This window comes from Pongo abelii, chromosome 6 (assembly GCF_028885655.2).
Source record: "Pongo abelii isolate AG06213 chromosome 6, NHGRI_mPonAbe1-v2.0_pri, whole genome shotgun sequence".
Lineage (NCBI taxonomy): Eukaryota > Metazoa > Chordata > Mammalia > Primates > Hominidae > Pongo > Pongo abelii.
In genome coordinates, this window is record NC_071991.2 from 67,207,562 (window position 1) to 67,230,346 (window position 22,785).

At 37.7% G+C, this 22,785-nt stretch overlaps 1 long non-coding RNA gene and 1 pseudogene across 5 annotated transcripts; both read right to left on the bottom strand.

Annotated features, from left to right (window-relative positions):
• Nucleotides 1–280: 280 nt before the first annotated feature.
• On the bottom strand, nucleotides 281–3,587 carry LOC100432632 (rRNA methyltransferase 3, mitochondrial-like; annotated as a pseudogene).
• A 201-nt stretch (nucleotides 3,588–3,788) lies between these two features.
• Nucleotides 3,789–22,726, bottom strand: LOC129047436 (uncharacterized). 5 transcript variants are annotated; one of them, XR_008527021.2, is made up of 7 exons: nucleotides 22,273–22,726; nucleotides 19,982–20,172; nucleotides 19,662–19,835; nucleotides 19,353–19,446; nucleotides 18,930–19,051; nucleotides 16,422–16,580; nucleotides 3,789–4,657 (listed from the first exon to the last, which is right to left on the bottom strand). It is a non-coding gene; the product is annotated as an uncharacterized LOC129047436 (long non-coding RNA). The 5 variants fall into 5 exon arrangements; XR_008527019.2 differs by lacking the exon at nucleotides 19,982–20,172 and having other exon boundaries at nucleotides 22,034–22,722; XR_008527022.2 differs by lacking the exon at nucleotides 19,982–20,172 and having other exon boundaries at nucleotides 22,273–22,696.
• Between the last annotated feature and the right edge of the window lie 59 nt (nucleotides 22,727–22,785).

The following is a 22,785-nucleotide window of genomic DNA, read 5'->3' on the forward strand; positions in this document are numbered from 1 at the left end:
CACCAAGGAAAAAAATAAGATATAACCTCAAAATCAGTGAAGAGATGGGGGTTCTCAGGAAGGATTTTGACCTGTTATTTCTGAGGAATAGCAGAAATTTATGGAAATTCTGATTTTTCCTATAACCATATGATGGTCTCATTCTTACCTCTTGCCTCCTGAACATGGAGGCCACAGTCACCAACTGAGAAGCCAGTTTCCGACTCTGCCAGCCTCCTAACAATGTGCCAGGATAGGGGGAGCTGGAGATGTCCTCAGCAGAACTCACTTCTCTGTCCCCTCAGTGGTAACTCCTGTCCCCGCTCAAGTGTTCTGCCCTCACCCGCAGTTGTCTTTTCCCTTCAAAAAGCAGGATGTGTGCAGCCGTGGCCAAGTCGGGGCTGTCCACTCCAGGTGCAACAGGGATCAGCAGCCTGTTGTCCGCAGGGCTCTCGGCCAACTACAGAGATTCCAGGCTCATGCCGTAGGTCTTGCCGCCAACCACTACAGCTGCTGGTGCCTCTGTCCAGTCCAAGTCATAACTCTGAACCTCAATAACAGGCAGCAAACCTTTACTGGCTCCAGTTTCTAGACCTTCCTTTTCTTCATACTTGTGAAACTTCAGGGATCGCCAATCATACACCCAGCCATAGTCACTGGCTTTATTAGACATCTGAGCCTGAGCATAAAGGCTTCAGTTGTCAGCCACACAGACCTTGGTGTCAGGGGGCAGGTAATTTGGCACTGTTTTGTTTTCAGATTATTGATAATGGGCACCTGGAAATGTGCACCCATACCTGCCTGTAGCACTTTGGGCTCCCAAGCATCCACACAGCCTTTCAAAGTGAGTAACACTTTGCTGCAGCCTGCCCCAGCTGGAGATCTCAGAATTGTCCCCAGGTTCCCAGGGTCACAGAGATTGTCACAAATCCATAATAAAGGCAGTGACTGCTAAAGCTGAGTCTTTGGATATGTCATGTAACATGGTCAAGTTTGGCAAAAATCCCCATTATTCTCGTGGCATTACTAGGTTGGACCAATCCTTGATGTCCTCGAATTTCATCTTAATGAGGCTGACACCCTTCAGCTTATCGATGAGCAGCTTCTTTATGTATTATAGATGGCTAGAGAAGAAACCTTTCAGCACAGCTCCAGCCTTGAGATCGTCTGCAATGAGCCTGCGACCTTTCAGCAGTATCTTCTCTTGCTTTTCCCGAAAAGGCCTGGACTTAACTAGTGTCATTACACTGCAGGTTCTGCGGCATGAGGAATTTGAAGAAGGCTGCAAGGCTGCCTGTAATGGGTATGATACCTTGTTTCTTAAAATCTTCTTTAGACTCTGAATATCCCTATGAATATAAGCTGTTAATTTACATGATCAGGCTGAGAGAGACCACCCAGGGAAATATGTGGCCTTCTATCTCATAGCTTATCTGCATCAGGTTTCTCCATCGACAGAGTGGGTATGATGACAATGTATATTCCTCACTGAGTTTTGAGCAACTTTTCATTGAGATCACCTATATACAGTGTCTGGTACGGGATCATGTGTGGAGCGGCACTGACATTCATGTCTCAAATGAACTCATTTGTGTTCTCTTCTAGTAATTATATGATTTAATATTTTACATTTGGATACCTGATTTGTTTGGAGAATTGTCTTTTGAATAGATGAAGTATGGATCTAATTTTGTCTTTTTCCAAAATTCTTTTTTTTTTTTTTGTTTGAGACAGAGTGTTGCTCTGATGCCCAGGCTGGATAGAGTACAGTGGCGTGATCACCATTCACTGTAGTCTCAACTTCCAAAGGCCCAAGTGATCCTCTCACCTCATCCTCCCCAGTAGCTGGGACCACAGGCACATGCCACCAGGTCCGGCTAATTTTTCTAATGTTTGTATAGACGAGGTCTCACTATTTTGCCCAGGCTAGTCTTCAACTCATGGCCTCAAGTGATCCTCCTGTCTCAGCCTCCCAAAGTGCTGGGGCATAAGCCACTGCACCTGGCTCCAAAATTCTAATATTTGAATACAATTTTTATTAAAGACTATCATTTTCCCGCAGTGATACAAACTTCCACATCTATCATTTACTAAATTTCTTATGTGCTTGGATCTATTTCTGGACCTGGTATTCTGTTTTCTTGGTCTCTCTATTCCTGAATCTACACTCTACTTTTTTAATTATAGAGGCTTTAAAGTATGTTTTATGTCATGTAAGTCTACTTCCCATTCATTAGCTTTTTTTTTTTTTTTGAGACCGAATCTTGCTCTGTCACCCAGGCTGGAGTGCAATGGCGCAATCTCAGCTCACTGCAACCTCCACCTCCTGGGTTCAAGAGATTCTCCAGCCTCAGTCTCCTGAGTAGCTGGGATTACAGGAGTGTGCCACCATGCCCAGCTAATTTTTATATTTTTTAGTAGAGACAGGGTTTCGCCATGTTGGCCAGGCAGGTCTCGAACTCCTGACCTCAGGTGATCCGCCCACCTCAGCCTCCCAGAGTGCTGGGATTACAGGTATGAGCCACTGTGCCTGGCCAGCTTTTTTTTTTTTCTTCTTCTTCTTCTTTTTTTGGAGATGGAGTCTCATCCTGTCACCCAGGCTGGAGCACAGTGGCATGATCTTGGCTCACTGCAACCTCCACCTCCTGGGTTGAAGCAATTCTCTTGCCTCAGTCTCCCGAGTAGCTGGGACTACAGGCGCATGCCACCATGGTGGGCTAATTTTTTGTATTTTAGTAGAGATGGGGTTTCACCCTGTTGCTCAGGCTGGTCTCGAACTCCTGAGCTCAGGCAATCTGCCCGCCTTGGCCTCCCAAACTGCTAGGATTATAGTCATGAGCCACTGCGCCTGGCCTAGCTTTTCTTTATTTGGAGTTTCCCTTCATATTCTTGCATGTTTATTTTTCCACATGAATCTTAGCATTAATCTATCTTCATCAAATAACAACAACAACTTCAGAGTATCTTTATTGGGATCACATTTAATTTATATGTTAACTTGAAGAGAATTTACATCTTTATAATATTGAGTTTTCTTTCCCAAAGAGAAGGGATGTCTTTCAATTATTTCAGGCCTACTTTCTGAATTTGAATATTTTAAGGTTTTTCTTACATAGGTTTTGCACAGTTTTTGTTGATTTATTTCTAAATATTTCTTTCCGTTCTTATTTTAAACATTTGTTTCTTTAATTATATATTTTAATATCTGCTATGTTATTAAATGTTTTTTCTTACTTGTGTTAGTCTTAGCATTATCTTCTGTGTTCTCAGTACACCAACGTATCATATGTCATTACATACAGTTTTACTCTTTGTTTTCTAATTTATTTTTTTATTTTTTTAAGAAATGGGATCTCCCTGCATTTTCCAGGCTGGCCTCAAACTCCTGGACTCAAGCCCTCCTCCCACCTCAGCCTCCCAAGTAGCTAGGACTTCAGTTGCCAGGTACGCACTACTGCACTGGGTTCTTTCTTTTCAAATTCTTACAATGCTGCTTATTTTCCCTTGTATGATTTCACCAGCTAGTAGCTTTGGTCTAAGTTTAGTAGTAGTGGAGCTGATAGATATCCTTACCTTGTTCCTGACTTTGGCAGGAATGTTTCCATCATGTCTCTATATATCCATCATGTCTCTATATATCCATCATGTCATAGCATGTATATCAATTTGTACAGCTTTTAAAACATATCTAGCCCGATGTGCAGAGTGGGGCCTGAGCATTTGTTTCATAAAATGTTTCAGAACTGATTCTAATGTAAACTCTCAAGCATTTATTCCATAACAATATAAGGTATAAATAAGTAAATTAATTAAGTGTGCAAACATTTATTGAGTTACATTTTGTATAGGCCCTGCAGATACAAAGATAAGCTCTTTACTAAGCTCAATGTAGTAGAGGAAAGACCTATAAAGTAATGATTGCATGCAATATAATTATTACGGAATAGAAAGTGTTTCATCACTAGTATATTTGCCAAAAGTTATTCTCTAGAGAGTTCACAAAAAAATTTACTTTTAAGTTTTATAAAACTGTGTCCTATAAAACTATTTATTAGTCTCTGGTCTTTAAAATAATTCAAAATTGGCATTCATCAACAGTTACTGCCTAAAATATTATTATTCTAAATTTTCTGCTGTGTCCCCTCCTTGCCTCATGTGTTATTTTCAAACTGTAGCTGCATCAATTATGGCAAGCAGTCACATTCATTTTGGGGTTTTCATAATTATTTTATAATCAAAGTTCAGTCAGTTGTCTATTAAACAAAGTTATGCAAATAAAAATTCTGAAAGTAAAAGAATTCTCTTACTTTTGTTAAAGGGCTTATACTAATACTTTAAATGTTTTGTCCCTACCACAAACCAACTCTGAGACCCATGTTTTTCCTCAGTGCCTATTGACTTCTGTTCTTTTTAATTTCTCAGCAGGTTTCACATTTGGAAGAGGGTAGAAAAAATGGTTCTCATGTTTGGGATGGGGTTAGACATTTTGAAAAAAGAGGAGATAGGATTTTTAACCTAAAATGGGCTGTAGAATTTTAAAAATCGAACACAGTAGGGTAAACTTTTAGCCTCCTTTGTACTTCAGCTTGAACTGGTGCAGCATTTGGGTCTCATTCTCTTGCCTTGCAGGCTCTTTTTCTGCCTGTTGGGTCTGATGTACCTTTAGTTTAGGAGTTACCTGTGAATCAGAAAAGGTAGAGGGGTCATTATAAGGTATGAGGGGAGAAAGCACAAAAGTGGATGCTTAGGATTAAATTTGGATGCTGTATTTCCGAAGAGACTAGTAGAGAAGATTTCAGATTTTTTTTGTCATGTACTGACCCTGATTTATTAAGATAGAATAGAAGAAGGGACACAGGGCACATGCTGTTTTCAGGAACAATGGTTATTTATTTGGCTAGGTTAGTATTTTGCAGGAACATAAGCTTGTAATTGAGAAATAGGTAGAAGAAGTAACCCAGTAGAGGACAATCTACCAAGCCTCTGGCAGAAATCCTGTCAGCTATGAAAGATGTCACATTATTGTCCTTCTTCTGGAAGTGGCAATATTAGTGGCCAGCTTTATTGGTGTTTTCCATTTATTTTCAGCTTTTTATATGTGAGGGGAAAGCTTGTGCAGATATCTAAGTAGCATGTATGAAGTAGAAAATGGTTTTCAGTCATTACTTTTCTAAAATATAACATTAACTTCCTAAGCGTTTGGAATGCTGTTCATAATTTCTTTTTTGGCAGTTTTTCTACACTTCATGGAGTAAGTATATTAAGCATATCAATGAACTGTGTATATCATCTGTTTGCAATTTCCTTTCTGGCAGTATAAGGGTGAAAACCTTCTAACTCAGTATTAGTATTATCCGTGGGTGAGAGTGTGGTGTTTTATATACACCTTAGTATCCATAAAGTCTTTTGTGTGAGCAGTTGCCACGTGGATCTGTTGGTTATTTATTTTGTGTTTTAAAACTCCATCTGCATGTCAAATAAAATAACAACTTAAATAGGTGCCAAACTGTTTTACAGCACGGTTTAGTTTGAGATCAGTTACTACTTTCGACATCAGGGTAAGGTATCTTATGGAAGTAATAAAGAATTTCAATAAGTAGATAAGAAAGAATTATAAGTCACATATTTCTTGTCTCAAACCAGATTTCTTTCCATCTAACTTTTTCTTCTTGGCGCTGAACACAACACCTAAAGCCATGTTAATTTGCAGTTCTGTTGTAATGAATTCTTATGAAAATCTGAGTTCTGTCATCAGAAACATTCAGGGGCCAATTCATTAATCTTATACCCAAACCTTTCTTTTAGACACACCCACACACATATACACACACATGCACACATTCATGTAAAGGATGGCAAAATATTGCTTCAGTTCAGTGAACAAGGACTTAATAGCTTTCTGTGTCATGCTTATATATCAACTTACCTGTGCATATGTTTGACTTAATATTATTGCCAATAGCATAAGAGGTATTTGTGAATATGTAGATTCCAAGAATGTAAGCTAGCCTTAAAGGTCAGACTAGCTAAACTACCCATTAAATAGGTATAAAATACTGCAGCCTTAGAACTAAGGATAGAATTTCTTTCTGTGTATTAATTAATCATTCTCAACTAGTAACTTAATGGTTTGTATGATTTAGAGAAGTAACACTAAATTTCAACTAAGTGCACAAATTTAAGTGTAGTAAAATTCTTCTTAAAATGGTCCAGTTGGCCAGGCACAGTGGCTCACACCTGTAATCCCAGCACTTTGAGAGGCCAAGGCGGGTGGATCACCTGAGGTAAGGAGCTCGAGACCAGCCTGACCAACATGGTGAAACCCCATCTCTACTAAAAATACAAAATTAGCTTTGTGTGGTGGCGCATGCCAGTGGTCCCAGCCACTTGGAAGGCTGAGGCAGGAGGATTGCTTGAATCCAGAAGGCGGAGGTTGCGGTGAGCTGAGATCGTGCCATTGCACTCCAGCCTGGGCAACAAGAGCGAAACTCCGTCTCAAAAAAAAAAAAAAAGAAAAAAAGTCCAGTTAATTTCATAGCTTTAGCTCTTAAACTCTCATTACTAGACTCATCTATTAATCTGATATTTTAGTCTATTTGTATTCTTCCGTAAGCCTTAAACATTGTTTATTTACTTCAACTTTAACAGGATATTTATAATGTTGTCTATTGGCTCTAGTGAGAAAGTGTTTTTATTTTTTATAAAGTAAAATATACCGCATTTTAATTTTCAATTAAGATTTATTTTCAAATAACTCACTATATTACTTTATTGTGTGCATTACATTTTAAAGAAGATTTAAATAATTTATTTTTAGGGCCATAGATACAATCAATCAAAACTCTTACAGAGGCTGACAAAATATTGCTTCAGTTAGGCAAGCAGAACCTGTACAGCCTTCTGTGTCATGCTTATCCAAGCAATAAATTACTTTTTTAGACAAAAATCATCCTCTGAAATTGCTTTAGCTGTTTCTGAAGTAAAGGTATTAAATGTATAGTATTGGGAACACTTTATTTTGCCTTTTACCAAATGCAATTATTTTCCACTTGATAGCTAACATCACAAGAGAAAAAGATAGGTTTCTTATATTTTACTGTTTTCTCATTCACAATAAGTCTAGTTTTAATTTGCCCCCAATAAAGGTTCTTCCCACTCTATAACTTAATTTCATTGTCCTCTTAACCTAGAAGTCTTTGTAAAAGTAATCTTAAAACATCTGAGAAATAGTTACCAAATTTGAGTTTAATGCCTGATGTCATTTCCTTGAAAGTTATTTCTAAAGATAGATAAAACTCGTTTTTTGAAGTTTTGATAAAATACAGATACTTCTTATTCACTGTTCATCCTTCTTGGAATTTCATAAATCAAGTGAATAACAAGTGCCTCCCATTTTAGTCTCTCCTGAGAAATATGCTAACAATATCACACATATACAAAAAAAGGTTACTATGTGAAGAAAGTAACAAGGAAGAAATCAAATGAAAATTAAGTGCCTTTGGGACTTACAACTCTTAGGAAGCTTTGAAATCTAGGTCAAAAATATCAAAGAAAGACTCAAATTCATGCTCAGGTGAATGTAACCACACCACTTGATTTGTGTGATACATGCTGAACAAATTCTGACATAGAAAGCTACGTATTTAGCTTATTTTGATTCACATTAACTTTAGTCAGGTTTTGTGGGCATATGGTTCTTTTTTCAAATCTGAGGAAAGCCATGAACCCTATTCCCAGGGGGTAAAAATGCACCTAAACAGAAACACACAAATCTTGCATAGAATTTCAGAAAGTTTGCAAACTCAGTGAAGCCTGCTCACTAAATATACTGGGATTTGTATGAGTCAGGACACTAATGTTGCAAATAAGAGAAAGCCAACTCATATTATCTTAAGGCAAATATCAATATATTGCCCATATAGCTGGGAAAATAGTACAATAACTCAATGGCTGTAGGAAATAATGCCCACAAGAACTGGGTCTGGAGACTCAGCATTACCAGGATGTACACTATCTGCTGTTCACTACTGTGGGAATTACCTCTCTTGGCACAGTAATCTCATTTTCTCCTGCTGTAGAAATACCTTCTTCACATGGTGGAGAACTTAACCTGCCAGAAGATCCGGCTTAGCCACCCTAGGAAGAAGTTCCCCTGAGCATCTATGTGTCAAACCCAGAGACAAATTCTCTCTCTGATTAGGACACTTGATAATCCACTAATCACTGTTGCTCAAATTAATCAAGTCTGAGTCCCATAGTTTCCTCTGTGGCAGGAAGGCAAGAGAGGCAAAGTTTATAACTAGAAGAAAGAGAATGTAATACCTTAAACACTGTAACCAATATCCACAGCTTCCAGTATCAAGTATCTAAGACCACAGAGATAATGGTGAGAAATTACCTTTCTCAACTTCTATCTGACAACTATTTCAAGTTTCAGCCAAACAAATGTGAGAATGTCAAAGAAGGAAACGAGCTGGCAATTAATGGATAAACTAAGGCAATGTGAAGGGGGTAAAACAATGTCAGTGCTGCGCTGATAAATTTGCTCTCTAGGAAAGAAAATACATACACGTATATATTTTTGAAATATACTAACATAAAGAATAAATGGCACACAATTATTAAAAATGATATATTCATGAGGTTTATGATTTTCATATAGCCAATTAAATTTCTTCTAATGATTTTGCTGACTTTTGCTGAATTCCTGTATCCTCCCTAAATTATGGTTGCAATTAATAAAAAGTGTTCCATAAACATGAGTGTTGGCTGATATTTTCTTTTTCATTAGCAAGTAAAATGTCAGAACTTCACTCATTTGTCAATGAACAACTTCATGTGAGCAAATTCTTTACTAAATTGGATAATTAAGTTTTTGAATACAGGCATACCTTGGAGATATTGTGGGTTCAATTCCAGACTACATCAATGGAGCAAATATCTCAATAAAGCAAGTCACACAAATTTTTTGGCTTCCTAGTACATATAGAAGTTATGTTTATATAAAACTGTAATCTATTAAGTGTGCAATAGCATTATATCTAACAAAATATACATTGTATCTAACAGAATATACATTACATCTAAAAAAATACATAATTTAATTTAAAAGTATTTTGCTGCTAAAAATTTCTAACAATCATCTGAGCCTTCAGCCAGTGGTAATCTTTTTGCTGGTGGAGGGTCTTGCCTCAAGGTTGATGGCTGCTGACTGACCAGGCTAGCAGGTTGCTGAAGGTTGGGGTAGCTGTAGCAATTTCTGAAAATAAGATAACATGAAGTTTGCTGCACTGATTGACTCTTCTTTTCATGAAAGATTTCTGTGCAGCATGCAATGTTGTTTGATACTATTTGGCCCACATTAGAACATCTTTCAAAATTGGAATCCTCTCCAACTCGGCTGCTGCTTTATCAACTAATAATATATTATTATATTAATAATATTATTATGTAATATTCTAAATCCTTTGTTGTGATTTCAACAATGTTCACAGCATCTTCACTAGGAGTACATTCCATCTCAAGAAACCGTTTCTTTGCTCATCCATAAGAAGCCATTCCTCATCTACTCAAGTTTGATGATGAGATTACAGCAATTCAGTCACATCTCCAGACTCTATTTCTAATTCTAGTTCTCTTGCTATGTCTTCCACATTTAAAATAACTTCCTCCACTGGAGTCTTGAACCTCTGTAAGTCATTTATGAGGGTTAGAATCAAGTTCTTCCAAATTCCTACATAAATATTGATATTTTGGCCTCCTCCTATGAATCACAAATATTCTTAATGTCACCTAGAAGAGTGAAACCCTTCCCAAAATTTTCAATTTACTTTGCCCAGATCCATCAGAGAAATCACTAATCTATGGCAGCTACAGCCTTGTGAAGCGCATTTCTTAAATACTAAGACTTGAAAGTTGAAACTACTCCTTGATTCATGGGTTGCAGAACAGATGTTGGGTCAGCAGGCATGAAAACAACATTACTCTCCCGTACATCTCCATCAGAGCTCTTGGGTGATCAGGTCCATTGTTAATAAGCAGTAATATTTTCAAAGGAATCCCTTTTTCTGAGCAGTAGGTCTCCACTGTGGGCTTAAAATATTCAGTAAGCTATTTTGTAAACAGATGTGCTGTTACCCAGGATTTGTTGTTCCATTTCTAGAGCACAGGCAGAGTAGATTTAGCATAATTCTTAAGGGCCTTGGGATTTTCAGAATGACAAATGAGCATTGGCTTCAACTTAAACTCACCAGTTGCATTAGCCTCTAATAAGAGAGTCAGCCTCTCCTTTGAAGCTCTGAAGCCAGGCATTGTCTTCTCTTCTCTAGCTGTAAATATCCTGGATGACATCTTCTTCCAATAGAAAGCCGTTTTATCTACATTGAAAATATATTGTTTAATATAGCTACTTTCATCAATGATCTTGGCTAGATCTTCTGGATAACTTGCTGCAGCTTCTACATCAGCGCTCGTTGCTTCACCTTGTACTTTCATGTTATAGAGATAGCTTCTTTCTTTAAACCTCCTGAACCAACCTCTGCTAGCTTCAAGCCTTTCTTCTGCAGTTTCTTTACTTCTCTCAGCCTTGATAGAACTGAAGAGAGTTAGGGCCTTACTATGCATTAGGCTTTGGCTTAAGAGAATGTTGTGGCTGGGTTGATCTATCCAGACCACTCAAACTTTCTCCATATTAGTAATATGGCAGTTCCAGTTTCATATCTTTTATGTGTTCACTGCAGTAGCACTTTCAATTTCCTTCAAGACCTTTTCTTTGTATCCACAGCTGGGCCAACTGTTGGTGCAAGAGGCCTAGCTTTCAGCCTATCTCAGCTTTTGACATGCATTCCACACTAAGCTTAATCATTTCTAGCTTTTGATTGAAAGTGAGAGATGTGTGACTCTTCCTTTCACTTGAATATTTAGGGGCCATTATAGTGTTATTAGTTGGTCTAATTTCAATATTCTTGTGTCTTAGGGGATCAAGTGATCCGAAGAGAGGAAGAGAGACTGAGAAAGACCAGTCAGTGGAACGGTCAGAACACAACATTATTGATTACATTTGCAGTCTTATATGGATGTGGTACACATTGCCCCTCCAAAATTACAATATTGACATCAAAAATCACTGATCACAGACTGTCATAACAGATATAATAATAATGAAAAAGTTGGAAATATTGTGAGAATTACCAGTGAGCACATGTTGTTGGAAAAACAGTGCTGACCGACTTGCTTGATGCAGGGTTGCCACAAACATTCAATTTGTAAAAACCACAATATCAGCAAATCACGATAAAACAAACTACAATAAAAAAAGGCTGTGCCTAATACTTGAAGGATAGTTCTTTGTTTGTGCTATACATCACGTACAGCTAGTCATGACACCTTTATGTGTGTGTTTTCTTGTTTTGAGACAGGGTTTCACTTTGTCGCCTGGGCTGGGGTGCAGTGGCATGATCATGGCTCACTGCAACCTTGAACTCCTGGGCTCAGGTGATCCTCCTGCCTCAGCCTCCCAAGTAGGTGGGATTTCAGGCATGTGCCACCATCCTGGCTATTTTTTATTTTATTTTGATAGAAACAGGATCTCACTATGTTGTCTAGGCTGGCCTCAAACTCCTGGCCTCAAGCAATCCTCCTGCCTCAGCCTCCCAAAGTGCTAGGATTACAGGTGTGAGCCACCACGTCTGGCCTATTATTCATTATTAATGTTTTCTCTTGGTCTTAACTCTACAAAATCAGCAAAGCAATAATTCAAGCCTTAATTTGTCATTTGGCTATTTCTGTTGTGTAAATTATCCCACTATAGCTGGTTTTAAGCTACTGACAGGACATCACTGAACACAGAGATGTGCATTAATACCCCAATCTATAGTATTTTCACCATACAAGACATACACAACCTCAAAAACATACATAACAGTAAAAAAGGGTAAAATAATAAGATTTTTGAATATTCACTACTTTCGTTTTATATATCACCTATTTTATTTATTTATTTATATTTTTTTCTGTGACACAGCCTCAAGAGGTCCTGATGACATGGCCCCTATATATCATCTATTTAATTGTAAGTTTATATACTTTATTTTTTAATAATGGCTGTTATTAAAAATCATTTAGCAAAATTCCAAAAATTTAACAATTGTTTTGTGAGCCAGTCCAAACAAGTAACAGCAAATCATGAAAGATGTTTTGCATGATTCTTATGAAGAAAATTTAAATTAAGAAACAATAATTTGAAGTTATTATTAATAACTTAGAGAGCTGACATGTAAAATCAAGATTCAGCCATGGCATCCCTGTGATTTATCTAAAACAACATACTCAGTAACTATATTTAGGTGAATATCCAGTGTCAAACACTAAAATTTGAATTGCTTTACTTCATAATTTGACAAGTTTTAGATTATTTGCCATTTTGGATTTTCCAAATGTATAATGTCATGTCAATCAATGAGAAAAATAAATGTGTCAGATTAGCAATTAACAAAGAGGAGAGGTAAAGTTTGTTAATATCAGAATAGAACTGCAGTTAGATTTTCACAAATTAACAAGAGAAATCAGATAAAACTACCGGACTCACTCTTTTCTCTTACATGAGAGGGGAAAAAGTAGGGAAACTGGAAAAACTCATCATCACTAGATAAATGATAGTTTATTTAAAGAGTTCTTTATGAGAAATAGACTGTAAAAAGCAAAAATGGGGGCGGGTGCAGTGGCTCACGCCTGTAATCCCAGCACTTTGGGAGGCAGAGGCGGGCGGATCACAAGGTCAGGAGATCGAGACTATCCTGGCTAACACAGTGAAACCCCATCTCTACTAAAAATACAAAAAAAAAATTAGCCGGGCGTGGTGGCGGGCGCCTGTAGTCCCAGCTACTCGGGAGGCTGAGGCAGGAGAATGGTGTGAACCCGGGAGGCGGAGCTTGCAGTGAGCCGAGATCAGGCCACTGCACTCCAGCATGGGCGACAGAGCAAGCTCCGTCTCAAAAAAAAAAAAAAAAAAAAAGCAAAAAATGCTTTGGAAAAGGAGATAGGTTTTTATAGGAATTCAAAAGGTGTACTAACTCCTAGAACTGAGATTCAACTTGTGAGAGCTTACAGAAAAAAGAGTAAGTTCCAAGTAAAAAAAAGTCTAGACTCAAATTGATTTGCCGGTTATTGGCAGATAACTCCTGGGCAGATTATCCATCTGAATTTTATTTCCTTGTGTAAATGGGGCCAGCAATACTTACCCCATGAGGTTTAAAGGTAACGCACATAATGTGCCTGGCACAGAGGAGGCATTCAATAAGCATTAGTTCCCTTGTTCACCCAAGTGAACTGTCAGTGTGGGTGACTGTCAGAGGTGAGAAGCACCTGTCAAACATCCCCAGGGCAAAATCTGCCCCAATCCAGGTGACTTGAGTTATTCTTTGATGCAGATTCCTAAGCAAAACACCTACGTGTACTCCCTTAGTTTCCAATTGGACCACATCCTTGGATTATATTAGCTATTGGAACTCTCTGGAGAGGTTCTCAGGATTTTCAGAGTAACTGTTCACTGTTTCTGGTCCATAACTGTCTTATTCATCCTTATTGCTATTCATTGCTTCCTTGGCTTTCTTTTCTGTGTAACCTGGTTGCAGTAGGGTTTTTGTTTTTTTGTTTGTTTTTTTTTTTTTTTTGAGACGGAGTTTTGCTCTTGTTGTCCAGGCTGGAATGCAATGGTGCGACCTTGGCTCACTGTAACCTCCGCCTCTTGGGTTCAAGCAATTCTCCTGCCTCAGCCTCACCAGTAGCTGGGATTACGGGTGTGTGCCACCACGCCCAGCTAATTTTGTATTTTTTTTTTTTTTTAGTAGAGACAGGGTTTCACCATGTTGGTCAGGCTGGTCTTGAACTCCTGACCTCAAGTGATCCACCCACCTCGGCCTCCCAAAGTGCTGGGATTACAGGTGTGAACCATCGCGCCCGGCCAGAGCAGGGTTTTGAGGTCACCCTTTTCACCCAGAAATCTTAATCTGTGTGTGTGTGTGTGTATGTGTGTGTGTGTGTTCTAATCTATAACACCTAGGACATGATTTATTAAGGCCATAGTCCTTAGAGAATTGTATATCAATTGGAGATCTACTTAAGTAATATCACTTAATTAAAACAGTCCCCTCATTCTGAAGGGTGGGGGGAAAAAGAGGGCAAACATTCCTTAGATTAGAAACTTTCTATTCTCAGTAAGTAGAGTTAGAGGGCATTTAATTCAGGGCATATATTGCCAGCTGCTGTAACAGCCACCCATAATAATAAAAGAATTTGTCACTCATGCAAAGTCCAAAGGTATTTTTTTCCTGATCTAGTAGATGGTTTCTCCTGTGCGGTTCCTTCCAATTTGAGTTTCTATTATCTCAATCTGTAGCATCCAAGGTCACCTTGTAAGATGGAGAGATGGGAGGATTGTTACACTCCTTTGATTTAAGCTAGTTAGACCACCCTACCCAAATAGGTAGAGCATGTAAGCTCTTTCAACATCAATGAGGAAAATGAAATAATTAGGTGAACACATAGCATCGTCATGCTACAGATTGATTTAGAGAGATATTATGAAATATTGCCTCCTCCCCATAAACCAATGACTCACAGATTAACAACTTTCCCCTAAAGACAAACATGAAATTTAGAAACTCAATTATATTTTCACAGTGTAGAATTTCAGCATTACCAAATTTTCTGGCATAACCGTAAAGTTCAATGAATTACTCAGAAGAACAGACATAACTTCAAACAAAGTAAAAGCTCTTGTTTAAGAAATCAACAATCTTTTACAGAGTACTACAGCACAATTAAAATCATAATAATATAGAACTTAACTTTAGGGCAATAAAATTACATTAAAAAGTAATTCTGTAATTTCTATTTTAAGCTTGGGATAGCCAGAATATCTACTGTTTTTCCATGCAGTTTTAAGCCCAGTATATACCAAAGTAATAATTTGTAATATTTTGTCTGTGATATTTCTCCCATCAGTTTCCTGTGGTAAATAGAGCAAAGAGTAATATATAAAGATTAAGAAACAATGGCTTGTATTTTAATTATATGATCAGAAGATTTAAAGAAAAAGCCAGATCTCATCTATTTTTCTTCCCTTTTTTGAGGCTAAATTACATTAGGCAAAAATGTAAAGGGTTTAAGTATCTTCTGTGTACCTTCTAACCACTAGATGTTGAGCGATAATTGATGTTCCTGATATGAATTCCATAACCTTATGATCTCTAAATTTGAATAGTTAGCCCATTTAAGATTTAATGAATAAAATAATATATGTAAACAAATGAGCAAATTCTATGATTGTATAGACAGATTATCTGGTAAATAGCCAATAGGGTACCTCTACCCAGAAGGCAGACATCTCACTTAAAGAAACACAGTTAAAAAACATGAATTCCTTCATTCATCCTTCTGCCACTCCTACCAATAAAAACAAACACATCCCATTCAAAGCAGAACATTTAGCTCTCTGTTAGCAACAGCAAGAACACTTCCCCAGCAACAGGAAAACTCGAAAAGGACATCTATTTTTAAAAATAAAATGTGAAGCCCTCAGCATTTTGCTGATTTAGTGAACAAGACAGAATACAAATCTTATCCATCCAGATTAGGTGAACATCTCATAGATTTCAAGAATAAATAGCCTGATTTTACATGCCTTTTATTTGATAATTTGATTTGTTTTTATACACTAGGACTTTTCTTGACATTTTTGCTGATTTTTCTTTTCATGGATATTTGCACATATGGCCATTATAAGGTAGGAGGTGTCTCATTTTAAATAGAAAGGTGGTAATTCAAGGAGTTCATTACCATACGCAAAATAGTTCACAGCAGTCTGTGCCACTGCTCGGTAGCAAGGTTTTTGTAAAAAGGTGATGATGCATATGTTTGTTGAAGGAAAGTGATAAGAAAATGAACTGCAACTTACTTTCATTAAGTATAACAGTTTTAACACAAAAAGAAACCTTATGAAGCATTTGATCTTGAGCCACAAGGCATTGTCCAATGATTACAATAATAACCCACCATATTAATGTAGACAGTATATTAGTGTTACTCTAATTATATGTTTTAATTTCATTACTTTACAGAAAAGGAAACTGAAGCTCAACAAATGGTGATCTTTCATTTCCAAGGTTTAATCTCATTAAACAGCAAAGGCAAGGCCACAGTGCAAATCTTTCCAGGCTTCTATCCTTTTTATTCCACAGCCAATATTACGGGGCATGTGCGTAACATCTCTTCCATTTAATTGTATATACATTTATTATAGATAGTTTTCAATTTAAAATTTTCATTCAAAACAAAAAGATCACCATATATGCAAGGGTGAAGGCATGCCAAATTAACTGTGCAAATTATCATATTATCATTTAAAAACAACAGCAATTCTTAGAATAATCTTATTATTTTACCTTAGTTGTTAAAATAGTAAAACAGGAAGCAATATAATGACAGCCTTTGATTTCACCCTTCTTCTGTAAAAATGAAACCAGCTGAGGTAAGCCTTGAATATAGGCACGTATTAAGCTTCATCTATGAGTACTGATTCCTTTTCTCATTTCCTCCTTTGGCTAAAGGCAAAAACAGGAGTTCAAGGACCCACCACAACATTTATGATTCACATAAAAAATGAAGGACAAAGATGGTTGAAAATTTTTAGTTCTTAAAGTTAGCTTAATTAATATACTTGACACAGTATATGCATAATTCTGTATCATACAACTTCACATGACATATATACATACATATAGATAAGTTTATACATATACACAGTTATGTATAAATGTATATATATAATTTTTTCTTTAAATATTGGCTCTTCTACTAGCTATGTAAACTTCAGCAGAAAATTTTAACTCTCTGAGCCTCAGTTTACTCATTTGTAAAATGGAAATAACAAGAGTTTCTATCTTATAGGATTATTGTGAAGCACTTAGAACAGCTACTAGCATATGGTAAGACTTTAACAAGTATTAGGTAATTAGATATTATAGAGAAATTGATTATATATTATTTATCAATATAAATATCTCTATGATTCAAGTGAAGTTTATTCAATACAATGATCAGTTGTTTGGGTCTACAGATAAACATGTAAAAGCAATTTTGTTACGTACTTCTCTTTTCTTTATGTTTTAGGGCCATGAAACTATTCTGTATGATACTATAAGGTAGAGACCTGACATAATGCATTTGTCAGAACTTGAAGAACTTTGCAGCACAAAGAGTGAAAATGTATGCAAATTAAAAATCAAATCATTTAGGAGGTAGGCAGATCTCAGGAAAGAATGCTGACTTTGACAAGAGAATTTAAATGTATTGCAAAGGTATGAAACAACCTCAATGAAAGGGTTGGGAGAAAAGGTGCTGAACTAAGTGACTTTAGGAATGCTTGGTCTATAAGACTGAAGGAACTGCATGTAGGCAATGTACTCTAGTTGATAAATTTGTTTCCCATGGGGGTATGGGTTAACAATTCTGAAATTGCCATATATGTATTTTCAAACTGAACAATTAAGTAAATGGATGGTAGATGTTAGGTGTCAGGTTTCTCACGTTGAAGTGGAAATTACGTACAGATAAGCTAGGGGAAGAGACTAGAATGATCCATCTGATAATGGATTAGAGTTGGAGATACCAGTATGAATTCACGTTTAGCATACAGATGATCACATGCAGAAATATTTATACATAGGTATATATACATGGGTTAGTATACAAGTATTTAATTCCTTGCTATGTCAGCTACCAGGTCTTAAAATAATTGACACTGAAGCAGCAAACAGCACTTCTTGAGCTTAGATTTTGGTTTCTGACACCATTCTCCAATAAAAGAAACCAAGATTTCTGAAAGATACGGCTAATTCTAGGCCTGGGGCATGATGACCCCAGAGCATCTTATAGTAGTAGAAAGTAAGCATGTGCTTAAAAACAAAACTAACCAAACAAAAAACCATACCACATCGATGGGAGTATATTAAAAGGAAATAGGACAACTAAGAGAGCTCCAGTGGCCAAAGCTGGGACAATTTGAACAATAAAGTAGTAATAGATTATAACTCAAAGTATAAAACAAATATTTATATGTCCATACTCATATAAATAAATGATTAAATAAAAAGGGAGAAAAGACAAATCTCCCATGCAAAAAAAAAAGCCACATAATTTATCTACATATTCCACCAGCAAAATGAGAAGCAGAAATCCCCACTCTTTAAGTGTGGGCTACACGTAGTGATTTCCATCCAAGGAGGATAGCATAGAAGTGGGGAAAATGGTAACTTTACAGTGGAGAAACTTGACAAACACTATCTCATTCAGGTGATAAAGGTCAACATCACCAGTGATAAATCATGTTGATAGTATGAATCCTTGATAGGTAATATGGGGCAAATTACTAAACCTCTAGTGGCCTCTAAGGGTAGTGATCTACTGTAATGGTCTTTTTCAAATGTTAAATATAATACATGCAAAATGTCTACTATCAGTGCCTGGCCCATAATAGATACTGAAACACAGTATCCATAATTAAGAATTAAATGTTTGAAAAGTGCTCTAAATTTTTGTTTTCAAAATGATTGACTGAGGTGTCATTGATGTAGTTAATACCTCTTATTTTATAGACTTTTACAAATTTATAATGTGGTTCTTTCTATTTAGATCTTTGCATTGTGGAGCTAATATTGAAGGCATTTGTGTACAGTATTATTTTGTTATGGCTGCATTTGTTAGTAAAGCCTCATATTATTTCTGCTTCTGTCTTTCTGTCTTGAGTTGGCTCAACATTGCTTCAAAAAGTATCATGCAAGAAAAAAGTACATGCTGGGCTAGACTTCAGCGTACTCTTAAATTCTCTGAGATTTCTGCTTACTACTGCCCTATTAAAGCTGTAAAAAAGAATCGGGATATCCAACTCTTACCTGTTCTTAGGATGTCTCCTCTGTTGTCAATGCATGATTTCAATACCAATTTGCAGGTTTTGACACCAGTCCTTGTTAATGAGTATATAGTATTTAATGTTCAGTAGAGATGGTAGATGACACTGATAATATTGCATTATGAAGAAACTGGAGTTAATAGAATGCTTTAAGACATCAAAAGATTAAATGAGACAACTGTTTGCTAGATGCAATTTGCCTAGGAGGTTAAAGGCATACTTTTCCTGCTTCTCAAAAAGCAATTAGAGCCAATTTGTGACAACCTGAATATGTAGGAGAAATTATTTTTGTTTCAAAACTAAAAAACAGGCAACTTGGATATTCCGAATTTTTGCTTGTAGGTTTAGAAATCACTGGCAGTGGCTTGTTTAAAAGCGTCTTACGGCCGGGCGCGATGGTTCACACCTGTAATCCCAGCACGTTGGGAGGCTGAGGCGGGCGGATCACGAGGTCAGGAGACGGAGACCATCCTGGCTAACACTGCGAAACCCTGTCTCTACTAAAAACAAAAAAAAATAAAAAAAATTAGCCAGGCATGGTGGCAGGCGCCTGTAGTCCCAGCTACACGGGAGGCTGAAGCAGGAGAATGGCGTGAACCCGGGAGGCGGAGCTTGCAGTGAGCAGAGATCGCGCCACTGCACTCCAACCTGGGTGACAGAGGGAGACTCCGTCTCAAAAAAAAAAAGCATCTTACACTCGACTTTTGCCTCTTACCTCTTTTTGTCATGCTTTCCTGTGTTAATCAGACAGACTGGACACTGCTGTTGAGGAATCAAACCTTTTGCAGTAAGTCACAGATGCGTCCCTTAAGATAGCTTGGTTTTAATTTCTAATCACCAAAGAACCAGGCATCTCAGATCACCCTGTCCCAGGTTTCCTCTGTAACAACTGATATGAATAGGATGTTTTTAAGACATAGAATCTGTATCAAATTAGGTGCTTTTTTTTTTTTAAAGCTAGCTGTTTCTATAAACATTCTCTTTTCCAACTATATAACTCCTTCTTAATTTCCGTAACTCTCTTAAATAGTATACCTTATTCGCTTTGTTGCTTCCCTTACTAGGAAATTAACTTTGACTCATGCCCAAGATGTATTTAAGAAAGTGAAGGAAGCCAGGTGTGGTGGCTTATTCCTGTAATCCCAGCACTTTGGGAGGTCAAAGCCTGAGGATCCTTGAGGCCAGGAGTCCAGAGACTAGTCTGGCAACATAGTGAGAACACATCTCTACAATAAATTAAAAAAAAAGAAAAGACAAAAGGTGAAGGAAAAGGCATAGCTCACAATTTTGTCATAAACTTTTGTGTAGCATTCTAGTGGAAGTAACAATTGTCATACACTTCAACATTCTAGTGGCAGAAGTGATGTTCCTATTAATTGGAAGACAAGAGAACACACAACGGCCAATTTTTAAATAATTTAATCTTTCAACACCAAGGATTTTGTTTTTAAATAGTTTTAATTAGGTATTTTCCTTTTAGTGTCTTTTAGGCAATGATTCACCCATTCATTTATTCACTTAAGAAATATTTATTGAGCATCTTCTCTGTGCCATCTACTATTCTAGTATTTTAGGTACTAAGGAAACATTGAACAAAATGAAAAAAAAATCCCCGATCTTGTGAAGCTTACATTCTAGTGGAGGGAAGGCAATAGAAAATAAAAATAGAAAATGACGATGTTAGAAGGTAAGTACTATGAAAAAAACAGAAGCAAGGAAGGGAGGATTCTGGGGAAGGGGCAATATTTTAAATGAGATGATTAGGGTAGGCTTCTTTGAAAAAAGATGACTTTTAAGCAAAGATTGGACAGAAGTGGAAGATCTAGCCATGCAGGTATTTGGTGGAAAGATGTTTCCAGATAGAAGCTATACACAGTGCAAGGGCCTCAGGGCAAGAAGATGCTTTGGTGTTACAGAAGCAGGGAACAGGTCTGTGTAGCTGGAACAAAGTGCTTAGCAGAAATGAGGTCAGAGGGGTGGAGGTGAGGTAGGACTTGGGAGGCCAGCTAGCATAGGATTTTTAGGTTGCAGAAAAGACTCTGGCTGAGAAAATTAGGAAGCCATTGGAAGAACGACTACTTTTGGTTTCCTCTTAAGTCTGTACACAAACTTCTGAAAGTTAAAGGCATATTCATGTCATATCACAGATTGGTTCAAAACTCAAGTGTCAACACTTAATGCCTTGCTTCTAGAAAAGATAAAAAGATGTAGTGAATAAAACTGAATACTCAAGCCAGACATTGCTGTTTTAGTTCACTAGCTGGTATCTTAAATATTAATGAACCTCCTTCTCTGTTTTCTTATTTACAGGTTGGAACACTATCTTTTTCCAGGTTCCTTGTTGTCTCTAGTATCTCTTGGTATCCTTTGATACGTCAGTCCAGGTAGGATTTCCATGCTCATTTTCTATTTGTGGCTTCATCTGTCAATACCAGTAACACATTTTATTGTATTGCAGAGGTCAGAATTTTGCTGGTCCAGCAATGTGGAAACTATGTACAAAATGCAGATTAAAACAACAAGAAAAACTACTTTGCTTCAATTAGTTGAATTGAGCAAAATCAGTTTGTCTTAAATTTTTTGCATGACTGCTTAAATTAACCGTTTTGTTTCCTTGACACGAGAGATAATACAAGGTTTGCAATGCCCTTATTGTTTTGAGAATATAAGAGTAATATATTAAGTAAATTTCATTTAGCACAACAGTACTATTGTTAAATGGAGGGAAAAGATTCTGGTAAAAGGGAAGAAACTCCTGGCTTTAGTTTTCTAAAATGCTTTTGTACCTCTTGTGAGAATGATATGGAGGTGTTTTTAATGTCAAGTCTGAAAATTTGCTTTTCAATTTACTTGGAAACTGGTTTCTAATACAAAACAGGGTAGCACACTTTCCCAGCATGTTCAGGTAAACTACTTTCATCACAATTCAGGTAGAAGTGACTGCCTTTAATTCCGTACATCGCAAACCATCTAGTGGTAGATCTAGAATGGCGTCAGTCACAGGGACTTCTATGCACATTGAGTTCCAGAGTTCAATTCCATTTAAGTTGGGACTATTTACAATGACATTTGCTGAAATTTGCTCACCTTGATATACAAGCATATTGTATTAAGCAGCTAGTAAACCTGTGGAGATAGCAGGTAAAAAGTAAAGCCTGTTTTACATTTTTTTAGAGGTGTCTTACTTGTAGCATAACTAAACCTTCATTGTTAGGCAGGTGCTGGCCAATCACATCAGCAACAGTCCTAACTCCGCTAGGATGGGGGTAAAGCCGATAAGCCGCATCATATCTACAACCTGTCTCGGACCCCTGTAAAGAACTCACTGAGAACTGGTAGGGACAAAGGGAAGTTTCCGTCAAAGTTTAGGAGAAAAGGGCCGCGCAGGGAGCTGTTTCAAATAACACTTAAATCTCAAGAGAAGAAAGCCGAACCCCAACTCTTCGGTCGCCGCGGGGCCAGGGAGACGCGAGAGGGAAGTTTTTCTACAGGAAATCTGCCGCCTTGTCCCCAAGACCAGCGAGGTCCGCAGCGCCCTCAGTCAAGTGTCGGCCTCTGGCATTTTCTCCCCTCCCCAGGGCCGGCCAACGCTAGTGGGCGGCGGAGGATGCGCCGGCCCCAAGGGCGCGCACGTCTGTTCCCAGGAGGCTCGGGCGCTGGGGCCCCTCTGCACTCCCAGCGGTCCCAAGTTGGCCCAGGCGCCCACTCCCGGGGTCCTCCAAGCCAGCCCCAAGCCGACTACCGAGAGCCTGCCTCCGCTTTTCCGCGCGCCGGCGCTATGGAGACGGTCACGAGACGCCGGCAGCCCCTGCGCCGGCCAATGGGAACGCACGTTGCAG